The sequence below is a fragment of the Notothenia coriiceps genome, unplaced genomic scaffold, assembly GCF_000735185.1.
Source record: "Notothenia coriiceps isolate Sejong01 unplaced genomic scaffold, NC01 NC01_scaffold00037244, whole genome shotgun sequence".
NCBI lineage: Eukaryota > Metazoa > Chordata > Actinopteri > Perciformes > Nototheniidae > Notothenia > Notothenia coriiceps.
Window position 1 is genome coordinate 12601888 of NW_011369945.1, and position 21345 is coordinate 12623232.

Genomic DNA, 21345 nt, shown 5'->3' on the forward strand with positions numbered 1-21345 from the left:
ATATATAANAGTACATGATATGTATATAAATCATATTATCACAAACTCGTTTCTATTTATTTCATTTGAGCAGAGGTGTTAAGTAACTAACTAGATTTACTCAAGTAATTTTGATCAAAATACACAATGCTTATCTGTTTATTAGTCTTATGTGTTCTATGTCCTATTATATATATATTCATGTTGCACTGTTGGAGGAGCCTGTGACTTCAGTATTTCATTGCCTTATCTACACTGTAGCTACTGTGCACATGACAATAAAGCATTGAATCTTGAATTGAATGAATCTTGAAAATGCTAAAGTAATAAGCAATGCTCAATTCAAAGTAATTACCTTTAATTGATCTGACCTTAATATAGCATACTGTGTTATGGCTAAGCAGCTGTGCAAATAGACAACATCATTTAGTGCATAACCGTTTTTTGCTACTTTAAAATATAGCGTATTCTCCTTTCTGTGTCTTTGTATTTACACCAAAGCTAATTCCTCGTATGTGTAAACCCACTTTGTAATTAAACCGACTCTGATAACTAAATGCAGTGCAAAAGTGAAAGACTTCATATATAGGGTTTATTTGACACTTTAAGGCACATCCATTTGTATTTCTGTTAATAGAAAACATGTTGTATTGACTTAAGATTTGGTTGAACTTTGCTCCAGGATATCCGTAAGGTGGTCCAGATGCTGGAGCAGACTGCCAGAGAAATACTTACAGTTCTCCAAAGCGTGCACCAACCGTCTGGATTCAAAGAAAGTAAGCATCCTTTTTTCACAATGTTTTCACTGGAACTCGATGCGTCTCATTGACTTGTGTTAGAAAAATATCACTCGTCACCGGCTTGAGCTTCAATCTCAGGATCCATGTATCTGTGATCCTCTCCAGAATGGAAGTAGTCATCACATACAGAGCATCAACTAGTTCCTGAACAGTGTCCTTCACATGCTGATATCCAAGAGAGGGAGTTCCACAGTCACAAGATGGAGGAATAGAAAGCAGTATTCAAAACATTGAATACTGCTTTCTATTCCTCCATCTTGTGACTGTGGAACTCCCTCTCTTGGATATCAGCATGTGAAGGACACTGTTCAGGAACTAGTTGATGCTCTGNTCCTTTAAGGCAACATATCTTGATAGCTGATTAGTTTCCGATTTTAGCAGTAATACATAATGTTGAGTATGTTCGTTCTATAATGTTGAGGATATTCATTCTATGTATCGAAAAAGGAAAAAACACAATTATGTGTTATGATATGATGAAGTCGTGTTTGTGCGGGTGGGCAACATAATCTTTGTAAGGGTTTTTTCAACAGTTTGAATATAAAGTAATACAGGGAAAAGCCTTCAGTCTGTTTCAGGGGAAGAGGGGTTTGAGGTATGCTCCTTGAGTTTTATCTGTGTGTTTTGAGAGGACCACAGCCAAAAGTGGTTAGGTTTCAGTCAGAATTTGGGACTTCAGCCTCCGAATATAAGTATATTGGCGAGGTGCTTATACTTTAGATTTGAATAGGTGTGGCGAGCCAAGGACACCTGCTCCACCCATCTCCTCTTTAGATTCATTATATTCAAGCTATACCCATACCCATGTTTGGCTTTTGATAATGTCGCGTTCTATCTTTACTCCATTTTACGAGGTGTTCTTTCTTTTCCTAAGTTGTTTTGTTTATTTCATTCTTTCTAATGTTGGATTATTTACTACTTTTTACTTTATTCTGTTCTTCTCCCGCTGTTTCCGTTCCTCCTTTTTTGCTCTCAGGCAGCCTCGGTCTTTGTTGTGCAGTGTGGTGGAGGGGGGAGAGGAGGGCTTCTTGTGCTTTCTGTGTGTCACACCGTGGGTCTGATGTTATATTTACAAGCCTGCCATGATATCCTCTTTTAGGTTTATATTGTAGCCTTAATTAGGGTCGCCTTTGGATTAGGGGCAAATGATGACAGAAGCTAGGACCTGCTGCTCCCCACCTGCTGTTTTAGCAGTAATGTCTCTGGTTAATATGTGGCCTTGCGCAGCATCTTCAGCGCCACCTAGAAGCTTGTGTGTATTGATGTGTGTGGTTGTGTGTGTGTGTTGCTGTGAACTATGATATCAGTTGTGTGTGTGTCTTGATGTTGTGTTGTAACGTGTGATGTAGAGAGAAATGTTCTTAACGTGCTTTGATCTGTTGGTGGAGGGAATGTCTATATATATGTGGGCTGTCTGATCCTTGAGTGCAGCGCAAATGAAGCATGGTATGCCTACATGTGGTGTTCTCGAGGTTGAGCTATGAAATATAGCGATCAGGTTGGCCGGCACGCGCTTTGAACATTTTAGAGCACAGAGGAAAGCTATATTTTTCTCTCATAGATACACTTTCTGCTCGCTCGTGCGCAAGCTAGAACCGCTGCACGCGCTCTTCTCTCTCCTTTTCCTCAGCTCTTTATGGCTCGACTCTCTACAGCCACCTGTGCGCGCGCTTCTGAGCTTTTGCTGCTGTATGTCTGCTCGGCTTCATTTGTTTGGCACGAGGCTTGTTACGATGAATGTGAACAATACGGTAGTTTACGCGACCAATCGGATAGGATGCTCGATGGAAGGTCATCTAACCCTTTCTCCTGATTGTCCTGCTCTCTCGCGACCATGTCAAGAGAGCCTAAGATGTATGCGACCCGGCGCCTGAAGTCCGAATCCAGAATGCTTGCATTGTCAGTTCCGTTGTGTTAGACATAAGTTTCATGGGCTCAGTAAGTTCCCCGGTATTAGTGTTGCTGTGGCGGGCTTTTCCAGATAGTTATCTCCTGCTGATTGTGCTCTCTATGTCTCAGTGGGGAATCGCGGACTGTTGTCTCCTTTCTATGAGCGATGTAGCATCCCAAGTAACAGGCAGGTTAAGAAATGCATTTGCATCACGTTTGAATGATTCATGGTTCGGTAGGCAATGGTTGGTCAATAGTATTAGTTTGTTGTTCGATTTACAATTATGCTATACAATTAACATATCGGATAGTGGGTACTGTAGTTACTTTGCCAATGTGTTGTTTTTTTTTTAGGGTAAAATGTGCTAATATTTGAGGGATTAAGAACAAAAGAAGTACTTTATTGATACCAATTGGAAATGTTAACGCGGCAGCAGCAAAAGACAAGGGCATGTGTACTTCTATTAGACAGTTAAAAGATCTAGAATCTATAACATCATCATGAAAATGTGAACATCTTTAAATATGATAATAACATGGGACATTCCAAAAAGTATAAAGAATATACTTATGGACTTATGGTGTGAAGTAAGGCTATCTTTTACCTGTTAAACATACATGTATTGGGCTAACGTTGAACCTTGGTTTACAGGGCCTGTTGCTGTGTGTTTTATTGCTTTTAATTCTTTTAAACAAATATTATCTTCTTAAAACTTGTATGAGTCAAGAACATCACATCCTTATTGATATATTTAGAGGGAGGGAAGGAAGGTTTCAAAATTCTGATTAATAATTCATTCTACCATTTCTTTAATTCATGGTGGTTTCCGAGTAATCCTTCTGTAATTGAGGACATAAGTCATCTAATGGACTAATGTAATCTTTATGACTTTCAGAAAGGACAGGAGACCGACAGGTGCCTATCAATGATTGTCAACTGACAGCACAATGAGTCAAAGCACTAGCCAGCAGCAGCAGCATGATGATGTTAAATGTGTTGTTTTAGGAACATCCATTGTAAATAAATGGAATTCAATAAACATTCAATAGCATGCGTGCAGTTTGTCTGTGCCTTTTCCTCTGTGTTTGTCCTGGCATATAGTCTCCCCCATGGTTTGCTGTGGCTCTGGGATGCTCCAATCACTCATAGAAAGGAGTACACATGTACGGCTTCCCCCACTGCACACAGAGAGGAGGAAAGAATGGCTGGCTCAAGTCAGCAGGAGCCTTTTAACTATCACAAAAGACAACAACATCAACAAAATATGTGAGGTATATTTTTTCACAAAACGAAGACCACACCATTGGGAAGCTTAATGTCTTTTAATCAAAATAAGGAACAGGGAGAGGCTTGCAAAACTCTGGAGTTGAGACTCAGGCTCAGGGTGAGGGTCTCATTGCAGGTCTTCAGGCTCCATTGAATCCCCCTGGGGTTCTTGTGCTGAGAGAGGGAGACAAAGACAGGAGAAAGGGTTAGATACATCCGCAACCTATAGGAATGGGAAATGGCTGACCTATTTTAAACTTACCTTGTATTTTCACTCTAACTTAAGTCCCTCTCCCTTTGCCATCAATCCAAAATCAGCTGAGCTGCAACATAATACAGAAAGGTAATAATCAACAGAATCACAAGGACATAATATGACTCTGCTAAAAACACTCACCCATAAATTACGTTTTTGTTTACTTGTCTCAAATATCCACTCTAAATCCATATCAATAGCAATGTATCACAAAAATAGCTCTCTTCCTTATTAGTGTGCAACGTTAACTATATTATGCTAGCTTGAACTCCAAAATGGATATCCTCATTTCACCACCTCCACCCACTACAATCACACGCCCCAATGTTATATTTAACTCCCTCCACCCCGGATAAAAGCACGTTAAGAAGCCCTTTCTCTCTAATTCCACAACGTTGGACGGAATAAACATTAAGAGAACGGATTAATAGGCTGTTCATGGTTAACGTGTGTTGCTAACTTTATCCGGTCCTAGCCTAATCTGTTTAGTTGTCCGGTTGAAAATTAACGCAAGATCTATGCCCATTGTAGAACAGGAAACAGAAGTTGGTCCAGGTTCTGGTCAACCCAAAATTGTGATAGAGAGAGAAACATGTTTGTCATTCTGCCACCTCTAATGCTTACAGCAAGTAATCAATACCTCAGAAGGGTTCATGGCGTACATGTAGGCTACGGTTTGATAGCTGTTTGCTTAAACTACCCCTATAGCTATGTTGCCGGCTAGCAAACTCAGGCATTGCAAACAATAACGTGATATCAGAAAACTAGAAATGTATAACTCACCTGACACTGTGGTGTGCTATTCTCTTCATTCGAGTCTGTCATGTCCTGTAATGTCAACGACGGATGTGTAATAAGAACGTCAACAGCCTGATGGCAACCGAAAATCCCTCTCTCATCTCAGATAGAAGATATGATTGGAGACGACCAGCCAATCACAATTGACCTTCTCGAGTTCTCCGATTGGTTGGTTTTGTGGCACATTTGTAACGCTGTGACAACTTGAGCGAGCACAGGCAAAGCTGAGCGCCCACAGGGTGGAGAGGTCGAGCGAGCGGGGGAGAGAGAGCGCGTGCAGCGGTCTGCTTGCGCACGGAGCAGGAGTTTTATGAAAGAAAATATATTTCTCTGTGCTCAAAAATGTTCAAGTGTGCGCTCAATCGCATTTTCTATGCTCAACATGTTTCATTGCGTGCTCAGGATAGAGGCACAAATATAACGCCATACACATGTAGGCTATCAACAACAGCCTGCCCTGGCCTCAGACCACCACAGCCTGACAACGGTAAAGCGAACTAATCACACAATCACTTTTCAGAATTAATCAAGATTTCAAGATGATTAGATTATTAGAATTAGCAGTGTTATTTTGACCGGCTCTTAGAGTTCCAGCTGTTTGGTCAAACAGACTGAATGACTGACCGCATTAAATACAAAATAAAAAAGCAAGGCAGATGAGGCAATTGTATTTATATATCACACTTCAACACAAGGCAATTCAAAGTGCTTTACAACAAATAAAAGTAAAACATTAAAGCATTAAGATATATTGCAACAGAAACACATTACATAAAAAAACTGTAAATATATCAATGCTAAGATAAAGAGTAATGTAGATATAGAATACAAAACACAAAATAATGAATACATTTGAATGTTTTTATTCTTAAAGTGCACCTATCATGCATTTTTTTAGGCATATATTATGGATCTCAGATATACAAAAAATATATAAAAACATGTCTATGATGTGTTTTTCTCAAAATACAAACAGATCATGCATTTTAGACATCCTTCATATCCCTCTATTCCAGCCCTCTTTAGAGAAACGCGGATTTTGGGTCCTTAGCTTGAAAAAGAAAAAGAGGAGGCGGAGCTATTGCCTGATCAGAATTCTACCGGAGATAAAGTTAAATTCTGCTGTGATAAAACGCCATCATGTTCTAAACCACATCAAGGATTATTTCTGAAACAGTATGGAGCTCAAATTATTTTTGAGCAATAACTATATTATTCTCTTGCGGGTTTATCACAAGGTGATTTCCTTTTTGTATTTCCTGCTTTTTAAACACATGTGCTCTCCAGTACATGTTAGTTCTGAGTGTTAGCGATGCTTGCTAATGTAAACAAAGACGAGATTAGTCCAAAACACGTCAGGCATTGTTTCTGATAGCAACTCTCTGTGGGTCTACCATCCAAAATTACGTAATATCGGCAGCAAATCTATATCCGCTCGTTGTACCCCTGTTTTAAAAGATGTGGGTACGGAAGAGAAAGGGTTTTATTTTCTGATGCTGCGTGAGTTCCCCGACACACCGGGGACACATATTTATGTATTAAAGACATCAAAAAGTGAATTTTGCATGATAGGTCCCCTTTAAAATAAATCTGCTACAACAAAAACTAAAAACACAAGTTAACATATTGTCGAAGACTCTTTTAACAACTGATGACTGTAAATTGAGATTCTATCGAGCTAGCAGAGGTGAAATACTGCCCCGTATTTATTTGAAACATGTGTCACGGAACATATTGCATGTTTAACTGTGTTCAATTTACATGGGACTATTTATGCTCAAGAGGCAGTTTGATATAGCTGTTCACAGTCAAGAATGCTTTTGCATCCTCATTATGTTGGAACAAATCTCTATGAAATAAAGACTGCTACCACCACCACTCTCAACATCAGCACACCAACAGAAGCTCTGGCTGAGTGTGGCTGCCACATCCTGACCTTCCCCGTCGCTAATTACATTAGCCCAGCGTGAGTCATGTCAGACTGGTGGACTTCCTTTTATTGGTTGCTTTAACCCTGACTATAATTACTTCAGTTATTATTTAGCACTTGCTGTAGAATTATTTCATACTTTTTTCTGTTTTCTGCTCTCTGTTAAATTTGCTTTTAAAGCCCCCCCTGTTTATAGAAGGGAAACACATTCTGAAAGGTTTTTTTTGCCATTACTATGCAATGTAGCATTGGTCTAAAGCAAGATGCAGCTTTCAGAGTAGTGCAGTTTGGCTCTTCAAACTAACTTTTGATTGAAGTTAATTCCCTTTATATTGATGTTAGAAACACTTTGGATATTTAATTTTGAAAGTTAGACAATAAGGCAAAGGTAATTGTAATCCTTTTGTAGGGGAGAACAAATCGATTAGAGACAATGAAGTTGCATAAAAGCTGAATACATACAACAGTTAGATGTCTTCAATGGTGGTTTAGGTATTCAGATAAGTTAAAGTATAATAACACAATAGTTTAAGAACTCTGTTACAAAGGATCATGCTTTAAAAATCTTACTTGAAGTAAATAATAGTACCAAATCATGAGTACAAAAAGTAAAAGTACTCTTGTTATTATGCAGGATTTCAGAATAATGTATATTATTATATAGGAGATAGGATTTTATTACATTAAGGTCAAGTTCTAGTTAACTATCATATACATTCAGAAAGCTCAAATGCAATGAAATGCATCTGCCCTGACTCAAAAACAAAACTAATAAAACATACTACAATAATAAATCTGTGAGTGATTTAAAGGGCATGCTGTTCAGAAGTCTAACCGCCTGGAGGTAAAACAGTCCGACCTCTGATGCTCTGTATTTTCCTGAGGAAGGAATGAAAATAATCCACGTAACTTCCTATGAATTATGGAGCCGTGTTTACTGTCCTACTCTTTATAGTCAGGTTACCAAACACCATCATGCTACCAGTAAGATGACTGTATTTTAGCCAGAAATGAACTAGGGTTTATGGGACATTGCAAAGTCATTGCAGAAAGCTTAAACTGCTGAATAAATAATGGTCAAAGGACAAGAGTCTAAGATCTCTTTATGCCTAACAATCTGATGATATGCATGTGATGCGAAATATCTTTGGGGCATTCACTTGAAACAAAAAAGACTTAACAAGAACACTTTCAGCAGGATCATCTAAGTAGACAGTATTTCATTTGTTTTTTCAACATTAAAGGAGCAGTTGTGATGAATAGGTCATTTATGTAAGGCAGCATGCTATCCCAGGAGAGATCACTGTATTATTGTCAATATTATCAAAAACATTTGCTCAGCTGAGCACAAACCTGGTCAACAAATTGGCAATGCCCCGGAAAATTGTGTTTTCATTTCTCAATTGCAAATATATGTCTTTAACTATGTTGGTTCCAGCTCAGTGGAATTCATGAAGCATTTATGTTACGCATAGATAGGGAGATATGCTTTTAATGAATCAGCAAGATCAATAAACTGATGTGCCCGCGCCACCTAATAAGATGGGAATACAGAAAAACGATACAGTTTGTGTTAATTACATCCTACTACTGGATGTCTTAAATTCATACGTCAAAGAAAATAAGAAACCGTTTTGACCATTAAGTCTGTGAGTAAAACTGAAGGGTTTTTATCTTTCCCTTGGTGCAGAATCTTAATTTTTTCTGTTTGATAAATACCGAACATGAATTTCAAACTGTGCACCACATGAAGACTGTGAACTGTTTGATCTGTGTTTAAAGTGATAATAATCTTCCAGACTAACAGCACTATAACTATCAATTAGCCTGCAGCAGGTCAGCGGGTAACAGCAGGTGAATTTCAACATATGTATCCCACACAAACAGTAGGGGGGGTTGGAAATTGAAAGCCTGGTATCCATCAAGTCTCCCTGCATAGCTTACAGGAACCCAGTCACACTGTGATAACCTCGGCTCACGTCAAGACCAAATCCCTTAATCTTGACGTGAGATTTCATCTCCTGAGGCATTTAATCATGACATGATTTCAACATGTGTGCTGTCTCAATGACAGGTCCACTGTGACAAAGGTCACTGTCAGCAGGAAATGACTGTCAAGCCCACCTCTGCCCCCTGCTGGTGGAGAACTCCCCATGCAGTCACATCATGGCAGCAGCTGTAGGCTTCTCTAATGACCTAAAACTGCAGGTACAGGAGAGGAAGTGCTCTCTCACGCCAACACCATCTGGTATGAAGGTACTTGTTTGTGTGCATGAGTCTCAGAAATTAAACTCCCTTAACGAGCTCATTAATTGTTGTCTTGACACCGGAGAATGTTTTAAAAAGTAGAAGACGGTTCATTTAAAAAAAATTGGGAAAAATAAATATATTAAACCAATTTTCAAATATGACTTGTAGGTGTTGCACCATGAGCCAAATGATTTAATAACTACCTGCTAGTAGACTAGGGACAGTCTGTTAAATTAGAATGAAAATGAGGAAAAAGGGAATCAAAAAAGCAAATAAATAACAAAACAACAACCCTATATAGAATAGAATATAATTGGGAGGGATGAAACCCCTCTTTAATGGTCACACATGCAGAGCACACAGCACACACAGTGAAATGTGTTCTCTGCTTTTAACCCATCCTAGTACCAGGAGTTTAGCAATAGGAGCAGTGGGCAGCTATTGTACAGCGCCCGGGGAGCAATGGGGGTTAGGCGGGAAGGGGGTTGTCCGGTGCCTTGCTCAAGGGAACCACGGCAGGGCCCAGGAGGTGAACTGGGACCTCTCCAAGTAGCAGTCCACACTCCATATTTAGGTCTGTTCGGGGACTTGAACCGGCGACCCTACGGCTCACAGTCCAAGCCCTTAGTCCACTTAGGTATGGCCATGTAGTCCACTTAACAATCCAGTCATTTACATTTTTGGACAAGAATATTGCAACCGACCACTGAGGTGAGTTCTATTCAGGTAGTACTACAGAAAGGTTGCAACATTTTTTTAAATAGTGTCGTAGTTGAATGATCATTACATCCTTTAGCACATTTAAAGATCCATTAAAACATCCTTTGAGATGATAACGATGGAGATTTCCAGGGGAAAGTATTCTACGATGCGCTAAAAATGTGTTTACGGTAATACATTCCTTAACTTTAGTGTCGTTCAAATGGCCGAATTGCCAGAAGAGGGCATGGTTCTTTCTAGGCCCCCTAGAACTTAAGTTAGAATGTCAAAAACATAGCACCAAAAATCTCCCAAAAGTTTAGGACAAGCCCAAAAATTGTTTAGAAAGTGTGTTTGAGGAAAACCACAAAGGTTGTATCTGGAGTTGTGATCTGGGAAAATGTAAACTAACCCAAACAAAGACTTAATATGAAAATCGGTGGAAATGCTGTGTTTAGCTTCACATGTTTAAACATATCTGTAACTGTTTTAGATGGCCAAGAAAAACGTCATACTTAACTGCAAGTCCTTCTCTAATGCAGGTATTACTTAATAATATTTCTATATTTACACATGGATAATAGTATTTCACTTTTAAATGTTTAATTAAATTACTCATTGCTGGGGTCTTAAGTGCCTCCAAGGGTTTGAAACCTTTCCTCATGTAAAGATCGGAATCGATTCAACTCACAATTCTTTCCTCCGTGAAGGGCAACCTCATAATTAATCAGGTAAATAATTAATTCAACACAGGAAGTCCTGTTTGATCTTATTTGAATTTTAATAAGCTACTTACTGCAGGTCACATGTAACAAGGTAGCTGACTTTCACAAGCATAAAATAGTGTAGTGGTTCATCATATCGCAGATTTATTTCAAGCTGGAGATTATTTTCAATTTCTAGTGACACTAAGTTGTTGTAGCAGTTTACTGACAAATAGGTATGAAAAGTGAAGGTCATTCTGTTGTGTACATTTGCTTATTTATACTTATTTAAAGAGGCCCTTTTATGCTTTTGGGGGGGTTCCCTCTCCTGTATTGTGTTGTATAGGTTTCTGTGCATGTAAATGGTCTTCAAAGGCTAAAATCCCCAAGTTCCCTCCAGAGGGAGTTCCTCTTCAACACATTCCCCCCCCCTGCCTGAAACGCTGCCATTGGACTGCTTTGTTTACTTCCGTAACATAATGACATCACCATGTAACACTCTCCAACACATTAAAGCATGGAAACATGAAACACAGTAGAAGCACACAATACTAATAAGAACCTGAAAATGAGCAGAATAGGGCACCTTTAAAAAAGTATGAGCTTAGTACAGACAGGAGCAACAAGGCTTTACAGTTGCAAACCTGCAGTATATGTTAATTATTTATGATCAAAATATATTATTGTAGCTCATGTGAACTTTCATGTAGTAATTAATTAAATATGCTATTGTGCTACTTACATGTTAACTAACATGCTTTAGTTTAAATGTCAAACTCTTCCTAGTTTACTTAATCCCAGAGCAACAAACAACACATGAAAAAAAAGTATATTTAATCTCGCACAAATGTGGTCCAACACTGATATACAGCATTTTGTTGTTCACGACGTACACTAATGCTCCAGAGTTCTTTTGTTAAAAAGTGTTTGAAGTCTATAAGAAATATACATTTTCTAAATACATCAGAGTGTGATGCTGCAACCGCAAGTTTGTGCTATTTTTCAACTCTATGATGCTGTTTATTAATATAATTCTGTTCTTTTTTCTTTGAGTATCGTAGTAAAAAATAAAAATTTTATACCAGGATATTTGATGAGACAGTTCTTGTACAGTGAATTCATCTTATCTTTACAACTTGAGTAGTTAACCCATCTTTTACTGTTTTCAAAAAGTAGCCTATTCTTGTATTTGGTATGTCTCATTCCACAGATGATTTAATTTTAGGTTTCTCATAATCCTCCCACAGTTAACTCCACGCAATCGGCCTCATGATTCCCGTTCTGAGGTCGTTAAAACATCTGGTTAAAAGGAGACAGTTATGTTCTCTGAACTACAGAGCGCCTGAACTTGCAAACGATAATACAAACCTCTAAATCTGAATGGGATGCTTTTTATTATGCAACATAATCCAGTATGACGGAAAGTTCATTCCTGAAACAAACCCCAATGTCCGCTGGTTACTGATGAACTCTGATCATTAAACTTTTTTTATTTTATTTTGGCTGCTGATGCTCCTTCTAGCAATGATACCTGCTATTTGGAATTTATGGAAGCAAAGAAATATCATTATAATACACATTTTATGACCAATAGAGTACCTCACTGTGAGTTTGACCCTGAATTTTACTGAGTGATAATAACTCTCCTTTAGAGTTAGTACATTTTATATACTGTTACTTTTTATATCTCTTTCGATCCTGATCCCATTTTATAAATGTAAAAGTCTTGTAGTCAAGAACACCTAAACCGAGTCCATGTCACGACCTACACCAAGTGTAAAGAGAACAGGATACCAATACTTTAAAGGATTTACGTTGAGTCAATACCCAGACCAGTGCCACTCCTACACTGACACACTTGTCCAACATTGTTCTAAATATCAGTAAGATTTACATTCCCATAAAATTACACATGAAATACAAATGAGGATTTTGGTTAAATTACCTCATTTATTGCCATATTATATATATTTGTGCCATGGAAAAAGTCTTGATAGAATGACCAAGACGAATTGCAGAGATGTTTACCATTGTTTTGTAATTTAGAGATAACCCAGCAGTTGTGGTCTTGCCCATTCTTTGATTAAAGTTTCTGAGACGGAACCTGTGACGAGACCAAAACCTTTAAAAAAGTGGTTTTGAGACCAAGACCTCTCCATTATTTCAACCCTTCAAAAAATCAGCTTGACCTCCAAAGAGGAATCTCTTTTTTCCGCCAGTTAAGGTGGAGACTCGGGAAGATGGCGAAATCCCACTCACTGCTTTCAATGATTACAAATTATGCTTTTGATCGCACAAGTTAAACACAATCAGTTACTACACATTATAATACTTTTTTATTATTTGTGAAAGGATGCCTGTTTAAACTGAAAAGCAGTTTTCAGTTTCTCTTTAATGTTTCATTTAGATTACACTTAATGTATAGTATTCAAATATGGTATATATATATGAATTTGTGTGGTTCCAATTTGAAAAGAAACCTAATTGGACTGAGTTCAGACTGAGTATGTAAATAACTTTTCATTTTTTGGCACCGTTTTGCTTCCATACATAATGTCTCTTTAGATAAACATTGTTTTTATTTCTGAAAGCCAACAAACATCTGCTTCTGATGAATTGTACATAATCCTTATAATTACAGTAGTTGAGATGCCAGAGTTAACACTTTCCTTACATGACATATAACCTCTGCTCATGTTTTCCACGAGATGTTTCTGTTTTGAATTGTCCATTGCTCAACTGATGATGAGGTGTTTTCTGGAACATCACGGGTACTTTTTCTTTTACAAAATGAAGCAACAACAATCATGTGAGTAGATCTTCCACGAGAACAATGCTTGATTGTCCAAGGGGGGGGTTTCTAAAATCTCTGTCTCCCCTTGTTGGTACAACACTGCGGACCAATCTGAGTGCATGCACTATCGTTAAATGTAAATCTATGTTAGTATTAGTGTTAGAAACTCTCAAAACCCATTATTCTTTTGAATACATTGAATTACCTGCAGGCAGCATGGCTCTAGAAATGTCAGTACTAAGAGTTCATTCCAGATGAGCATATGTCAACTTAATAGATTTTCATAAAAATTGGTACAAATGTTAGTCCCCAAAGTCAATTCCCTGCTTTTGCAAACGCCATATTACGTTAATATGTGTAGTTTTAATTGTGGCCAAAATCATCAACAAAAACGGTATTATTGCAATATTTCAACTTTGTTTATTGTGCGTTTTTTAACTCTTAACACAAGTGGTGGAAAGTAAATTACCATAAATGTATAAAATGTCAATTGGACCGTATTTATATAGCACTTCATCCCATCTTACGACCCCTCAAGGTGCTTAACATTTACAAGTCATCATTCACCCATTTGCACCCCATTTATAAAGAGCAATGTACCACTTCCTCAAGGAAGCTAACACCCACACACATTCCTTCACCATTAGCCTTTCCATTGGGAGCAACTCTGGGTTAAGTATCATGCCCAAGGATACATCGACATTTTGACTGCAAGGGCTGGGATCAAAAACCACAACCTTCCAAGTTTTTATACGAGATGTTTTATTATGGATTCTCACCACAATATGATTAGAATCGGAGGATGAAACCCTCTTTATTTGTCACACAAAGTTAAATTGGACCTCTGCACTTAACCCATCCTAGTAAGAGCAGTGGGAAGGAGGGGATCTCTCCAAGTCCACACTCCATATTTAGGTATATTCGGGGACTTGAACCGGCAACCCTACGGTTCCCAGGCCTAATCCTTACAGTCCTCTACCCTGATCATGTGTAATTATTCATTTTATTTATCACCAATACTGGTATAACGATCCTTCAGTAGATTCTTAGTCTTGGCTAAATTCATAAAACAATGTTGATGTGTTGCAAAGGTTTGTATGCCAATACGTCATAGGTCGTAATGTACAAAAACAATAATGCTTTTATATCTGGCCTTAAGATAAAAAGGTGTGTTTAAGGTGTGATTATATTTTCACCCTCCAGTTGCTTTGTGTTGGAGTTCAACCACACATTTTGAAGTTGAGAAAAAACTTGTTGTTGACCGTCAGTAAAGCTGTCTCACATGCAGGACGATAAATCTGCAAACACCTCTTCATATTGCAAAGATTGAAATACTTGAAATATGACTCTTTAATTTAATACTTGAAATTACAAATATGAGTTCCAGCTGTTGAGCGGTGGAAGTATGCAGAAGGAATCCTGTAGTCAGCCCTACTCTTCTCTCAGTTTCTGATGTGAGAAACAGACACAGAGCGAAGTTTGAGCCCAAATGATCTCTGACTGCATGCTGAGCCGCTTCACTTCCTCACGCTGCCAAAACAACATCGGGGAACTTTTTCCACAAACAAACACAGGATACAGATTTTGAAAGCATTTATATTTAAGATCCTGTTCAAAATATGTTGATGATTAAAGTGGCAATACCTTTATTAGAATACTCCAGAAGTATAAATGCTATTTTACCAGAAATATTAAGAGTAGACATTGTGCAGGTAGAATCGACCCTTGCATATTATTGCTGGAACGTAGCTTATTAGGTTTACTTAAGTAGTTGAGAACAATTTGGAAGTACTTGAACTTTAGTATTCACATCTTATGCTACTTTGTACTTTCTCTAAACTGATTTAAAACAAATCATCAGCATCTAAAATAGAAAACTTTATTATTTATTATAAAACTGCACAACAGTATATCAAATAACTTTGAATTATGTTCAAAGCATTAAGGAGACTTTACGTTACCCCTCACTGGAAATAACACATTGTCTCTATGCTGACTCTGCAACTTAAACATTTGAAACATTTGGGATTGTGGACTGTGTCGGGCACAAAGAATATATAAATGAATTCAGTTAATTGTTTATTTATATGGTCTTTCATTTAATAACTGTTATTTTACCTCACAAATAAAAAAATGGTTAACTATAGAAATACAGTAAGAGGGCTATACATCCATACCCCTTGGTGTTCCCATGTTAAGAAAAAAATTCAGCTCTCTTGGTTGTAATGGTAGATAATATGCAATAAAGTGGACTCTTAGCATGCTCTTCTGTGGAGAATATGTGATAACGTGCCCAAGAGTGGTCCTTTGTGTGTATAGAGAAAAAGATGCAGTGCCCTCTAGAGAGTTTATTTTAAATTGAGAAAACATGATAGGATGCCATAAAGGCAGCCTCAAATGCTAGAAAAGTTTTCTTTGCTGGTACCCCAACACATGCTGAGGCCCATTCTCATAATATCACTACAAGTTCATTGTTGAACCAGTACAATACACTACTTCCAGCCCATCAGAGGTGAATAATTCCTACGTTTCTCTGTGTTTCTATGATACTATTTTGCAAGCCAATGTTCTTATTGTTCCAGTACTTTAATTTGACAGTTTTGGTAACTTCATAGATTCAGATTATTAGCTAAAACAAACACTAATAAATAATGACACAGCAAATTATAGGTAATGATATCCAGCAGCAGTACAGGACTGTCTCAGAAAATTAGAATATTGTGATAAAGTTCTTTATTTTCTGTAATGCAATTAAAAAAACAAAAATGTCATACATTCTGGATTCATTACAAATCAACTGAAATATTGCAAGCCTTTTATTATTTTAATATTGCTGATTATGGCATACAGCTTAAGAAAACTCAAATATCCTATCTCTAAATATTAGAATATCATGAAAAAGTATACTAGTAGGGTGTTCAACGAATCACTTGAATCGTCTAATTATAAAGGAGTTTTGACGACCCTGTAAAGGGATTATCGGTTATGGAAAAGATAAAAGATGAGGAAAGTGAAAATGGGTAACAAAGCGTCGTGATCCAGCCGTACTGCACAGTCTCGGCTGTCTCTGGAAAAAATATAACCGGTAGATAAAACCGCCCCCTCCACGTCCTGCAAGGATTTTGGTCCATTCAGTCGACGACCAAGAGTGTTTTTTCGTAACGTAAAGAGGTAACCGCAAACCTTTTATCGACCTTTATTCCAACACCTTTTGTTGGTCAGAACTGTTACGTGCAAAACAAGTCGGCCTAGTATAGGTGTACAATGGGATGCAAAAAATTAAAGCTTAGTATTTAGATTAGCTATCTAATATTTTCCCCAACATCCTGGCAGTGACGTGGTGATCTTTTGTTGAGGTAGCAGTTCGACCGGACTTTGAAATAAGAGGAGAAGAAAGTAAGGCATGGACAGTGAGAGGAAATTGAAGCAGGGACCGGCTCGTCCGAAGTGTCCGAGGCAAACGGACACCTCGCGCCCGTTGGATAAGAGTTATTTCTTTGCAGTGGGTTGTTGCGTTGGCGGGAGTGCCTTTAAAAACGACAGTTTTCATGGAATGTGACCTGTAAAATAAAAAAATTCGTATATAAAAAATCACCGGCTCGCCCGTCACCTCATGCAATAGACCCGGCCCCAGATTTATAACGAAGGCTCGGGTCGCCCGGGAAGAATACAGCTCGGACTGAAGACAGTGACACGTACACACAACAAACACCGTCAATCGCCCGGACGCACAACCGGCGACGCACACACCTGACCACAGAGTACTCCCCTTTTCTTTCGCGAGTAAACGGCGCCGCCCTTGAACTAAACTGTGTGTAATATGAGCTTACAAAGTGCTACACGCAGTAAGCTCGTAAGTACCTCACGTTAGTGCGACAAGCACATTTTTGAGCTAATAGCGGTCGGGATCAATGGAGGTAACAAGTGATTTCAGGTCATGAACTCATTTACATAAAATCAATGAAAACATGAATATCATAAGATACTCAATATACACCGACAGAATCAACATAATACCACCTGTTAGAGCATATCCAAAAAATACCAGATCTTTAGGAGAATGTATGACAAAGAGAACAATATAACCACATAAATGTATACCATGGAGTACACGAAAATGGTAAAACTTACCAGGTAGTCTGTACTGCACCAATATATAGATTAAACTAAGAATACACCAAAAATTGTTGCAACAGATAACATATGAACACACTAATATAGCAAAACTTGTATAAAAATCCTACAGTAAGACCTTACATTAGATTAATATATGTCTGACGCATGCATACATGAAACCGAGTCCATAGAGATATATTAGCTAAGGGGTTAGACTATCAAGTAAACTTCAATCTACTATCATTAAACACTCACAACCATTAGATGAGTCTCAGACTAAAGTACGCACCACATATGTCTAACCACAATATAACCAATAGAATACAAAGAAAACCACAAAAGCAAATACTCACATACCACTCTGCAGCAGCGTTAGTCGGTCAGTAACTCTTCTCTATTTCCTATAGGACATCCCCTCAATAGCATTCTCGACTCTCCTGGTTATATAATCTAATCTCTCTCTCTTTTTGGTAATCTCTCCTTCTCGAACATTCAGAAACACGAAAACGACTTCGATCATTGCACGAACGAGAATACGCGTGTCTCAAAGCGTCTACCACAGGTGTCTCTCGCGACCAGACGCTCGGTTGAAGGTCAATAAAAGTTTCAAGAAAGAAAGAGGAAGAACACGTTGTTTATATTCAAGAAACCCAAAGTTTCTGTACCAGATGCGAAAAAACAAACTGCTCACAGGGTTGTACCAGGTCCAGGCTTGAGAACAACTGCGAAATACTAGTCATAGGTTCTAGTAGCCAGAAATAACCAAAGTCTAACGATCCTGTACGATGGAGAAAATACGTACAGTCAGTAAAAATCAAACTTGTGAAAAAATTTCTAAGTTTAAACTGGTCAGACCCCCATGCCTATGTGACGATTGCTCTAACGTGCATAGGCCGAAGTCAATGATACATTGACGATTGAACAACCAGCAGTGAGCGTTTAAGCGTTGTCTCGCTGCGAACCAGGTCTCGCAGGAAACCGCGCCGATCAACAACTCGTGGCTAAGAGGAAAGTCGAAGTATTGCTGCGTTCTCGAAAGGACTACGTTACCAAGGCAAGGACCGCCCGACGCATAACTGCGAGTCCTCGTGGCGTAGCAGGCAGGTACAGCTGCCGTCGATTTCCGTTTCGTTCGCAGGGTAAAGGTTAAACCCCGATTGCCTCTTAAAAATGTGGACCTTTCATTCAAACAGAGGAATGACAGCTGACAAATATCACTATAGACGCTGTGAGTAGTCGATTTTTTTGGTAATAGGACAATACATGTGTTGTCAGTAACCCGAACTAAACATGTCACACTTGAATACCTCGTGTAAATGGCAGCCGTAACCCTACATATCACGCACAACGGTGGTGCCTGGACGATCTAACACATGGACCAACGAACAATAGTCAATAGAAAAGGAGACGGATTGGAATTACCTTTTATTTCACACCGGTCGTCAACAAAAAAAGAAAACAAAAAAAAAAAAATAAAAGCAAAACAAACAAAAAAAAACAACACAAAAAAAAAAACACACACCACCAAAAAAAAAGAAAAAAGAAAAAAGCAAAACAAAAAAAAAAAAAACAAAAAAAAAAAAAAAAAAAAACAAAAAAAAACAAACCAAAACAAAAGCAAGGTAAGATTTGTGCCGCGGAGGCGAGGGTAAGTAGCCGCAGATGTTCCACATGTTACGAAAAGCCAACACAAAAGGGGACAGCTAAGACTGTTACAAAATGGCGCATCAAATCCGTACGCTCGTGATGGACTGGGAGGAGGAGGTCCTATAGAAAGGACGCCTGCTGGGTCGATGCGAAAACAAACAGCTTTGGGACACTAATCAGGAGTTCGAGGACATAGCACCTACAACCACTGCACGCGGTCCAATGCGGGCCGCGGCGGTTTGTCGTGGAAACTTTCCCGTACTTCGGTTGCTGACCGTAGGATAGGTTTTGTACTAAGCTTGTCTGGTGTGGGGGGGGGGGGTCTTGATGTGTTACGACCGATATACACACAAAGCATGTACAGATACCGTGTAGAGATTGACCCTTACATCAAAATTTATGCAAAAGCATGAATATAGCATAATGTCAACGCATGAAATTTGGACAATTAGGACCTCCAAAATACCCTACCCTTTGTGTAACCACAATAGTGGTAAAATAAAATAGTATAGTAATATTTACCCACTTTAACTGTACGTCTAATTATATATGGGGTACTATCGAGTCCATCTTTCTATAAATAAATTGTCGACCAGAATACAGACACTGCGGAGGACAACATGACTTATCGGAACTTGTACGTGAACAGTTCAAGTCTCCGTTTAAACGTTTTATACCGTCATCGGCTAGCTAGTAAAATCTATCTATTTCTATCTATGATGAAATAACTAGAGTCACCCTTTACAAAAACAATGTCGTCGTCATTTGTACGTTAAAATAACGAGATTAAACATTAAATGAGGGTGTAAGTCATCCCAATTGGACCATAAAAACTGAGGTAATTAAATAAAAGCATATGAGAATGTGATAAACAATTACTACGAGCTTTATATTTGTTGGGAATTTAGTCCGAATACAATGGACTGCATTTTAAGTTCACTTGCCACTACAGTTCACGGTTGTAGTCCTCTCTATGAAAATAGCACTGACGAACCTTCTGTTTTTACGATAGACGTTCTAAGGGATATTCGTATAAAGTAACGAGCAATAAGAATTAGCAAGTAATTTTGCTGTAGCATATTACTCTATAAAACGGTAGGGAAAGTTCTAAATGTTCTAAAAGTTTCCATAACCTGTAAGTAGATGTGTTGATGGCCACGTCAATGACGTTACGACTCTTATGAACCGCATGTCCAACGGAGTTGTCACGATGTTATGAAGATAGATTGGATTTATAAATAAATTACAAAATTATTTGCCAAGTAACTGAAACAGACAAACTCGTACGAGTATAATAAGAAGACATGTAGGACTGATGTAAAAAATAAGATCTCTGCTACGGAATGTAATATAAAGACATAAAAGAAAGATTATAAAGATAGTCTGGAAGAATGAAAGGGTCGATAAAACATAGACGAATTATATCAATTTACAAAAGTCACGTATATGTGTAATTGTGTTGTACGTCTCTCGAATCAGTTCGTCGTTCAACATAAATATAATCGTGGAAGTTGTGTTCCGTAAGTTTGCACGAAATGGTTTATTCTCGCAATTTCTTTTTCCGTAATTTGTCGAGTAATTTTCGTTGTGTTTAGAGGCACGTGACGTTAATGAGATTGCACATTACCACGAAATTGGTCATCCAGACCAAACCCAATTTTTTTTTGCCAAGTTCAAATGTCACAGATTGTCCTTTTATATGACGACAAAAGGCCAATCAACTGCCTGCTTCATATAAAACATAGTGTGGTATATTAAAAAATCTAATAAACATTGTGTTTCCTACCTTTTTGGTGCTACGTTGTGTCTTCTACCAGAATTGTGCTTGGCCCCACGTTCAACTATCTTTCCACCTTAATTATAGTTTTGTTTTATAATGGATGATTGAAATAACCCTTTAATGTGTTGCCTTGTCCATTTCTATCAAAGGCCGAGAAAGACTACGGGTTAGAGACTAGTCCTTATTTATTCTTGATGTGCTATAAATTACGGCGGTTTGGTAGAAAGAATTGCTACCGTAATACACGACTGAAAGGTTCGTCATTCGTTTCCGATAGACGACTTATGTTCACATACTAAAATAGGAAATGCTATTGCAAAAAAAAGTATACCTTCACTCGTCAACCACAAGTTGGTGTAGCTGTCTACGATACTGCCTCGACCTACGAAAAAGCTCTTAACACCAGCCGTGGGCAACGGTACCTGAGCACAGAAG

At 38.2% G+C, this 21345-nt stretch overlaps 2 protein-coding genes and 1 long non-coding RNA gene across 7 annotated transcripts in view; 1 reads left to right on the plus strand and 2 right to left on the minus strand.

Moving 5' to 3' along the window:
* The window catches only part of LOC104965314 (protein kinase C beta type-like), a 469227-nt gene that overhangs the window by 150354 nt on the left and 297528 nt on the right, over positions 1 to 21345 (plus strand). The gene's annotated exons all lie outside the window — the stretch shown is intronic.
* The window catches only part of lmo3 (LIM domain only 3), a 224206-nt gene that overhangs the window by 28460 nt on the left and 174401 nt on the right, over positions 1 to 21345 (minus strand). The window lies entirely within an intron of this gene.
* LOC104964710 (uncharacterized) lies at positions 4029 to 5239 on the minus strand. Its single transcript, XR_800455.1, has 3 exons — positions 4976 to 5239; positions 4199 to 4259; positions 4029 to 4110 (listed from the first exon to the last, which is right to left on the minus strand). It is a non-coding gene; the product is annotated as an uncharacterized lncRNA (long non-coding RNA).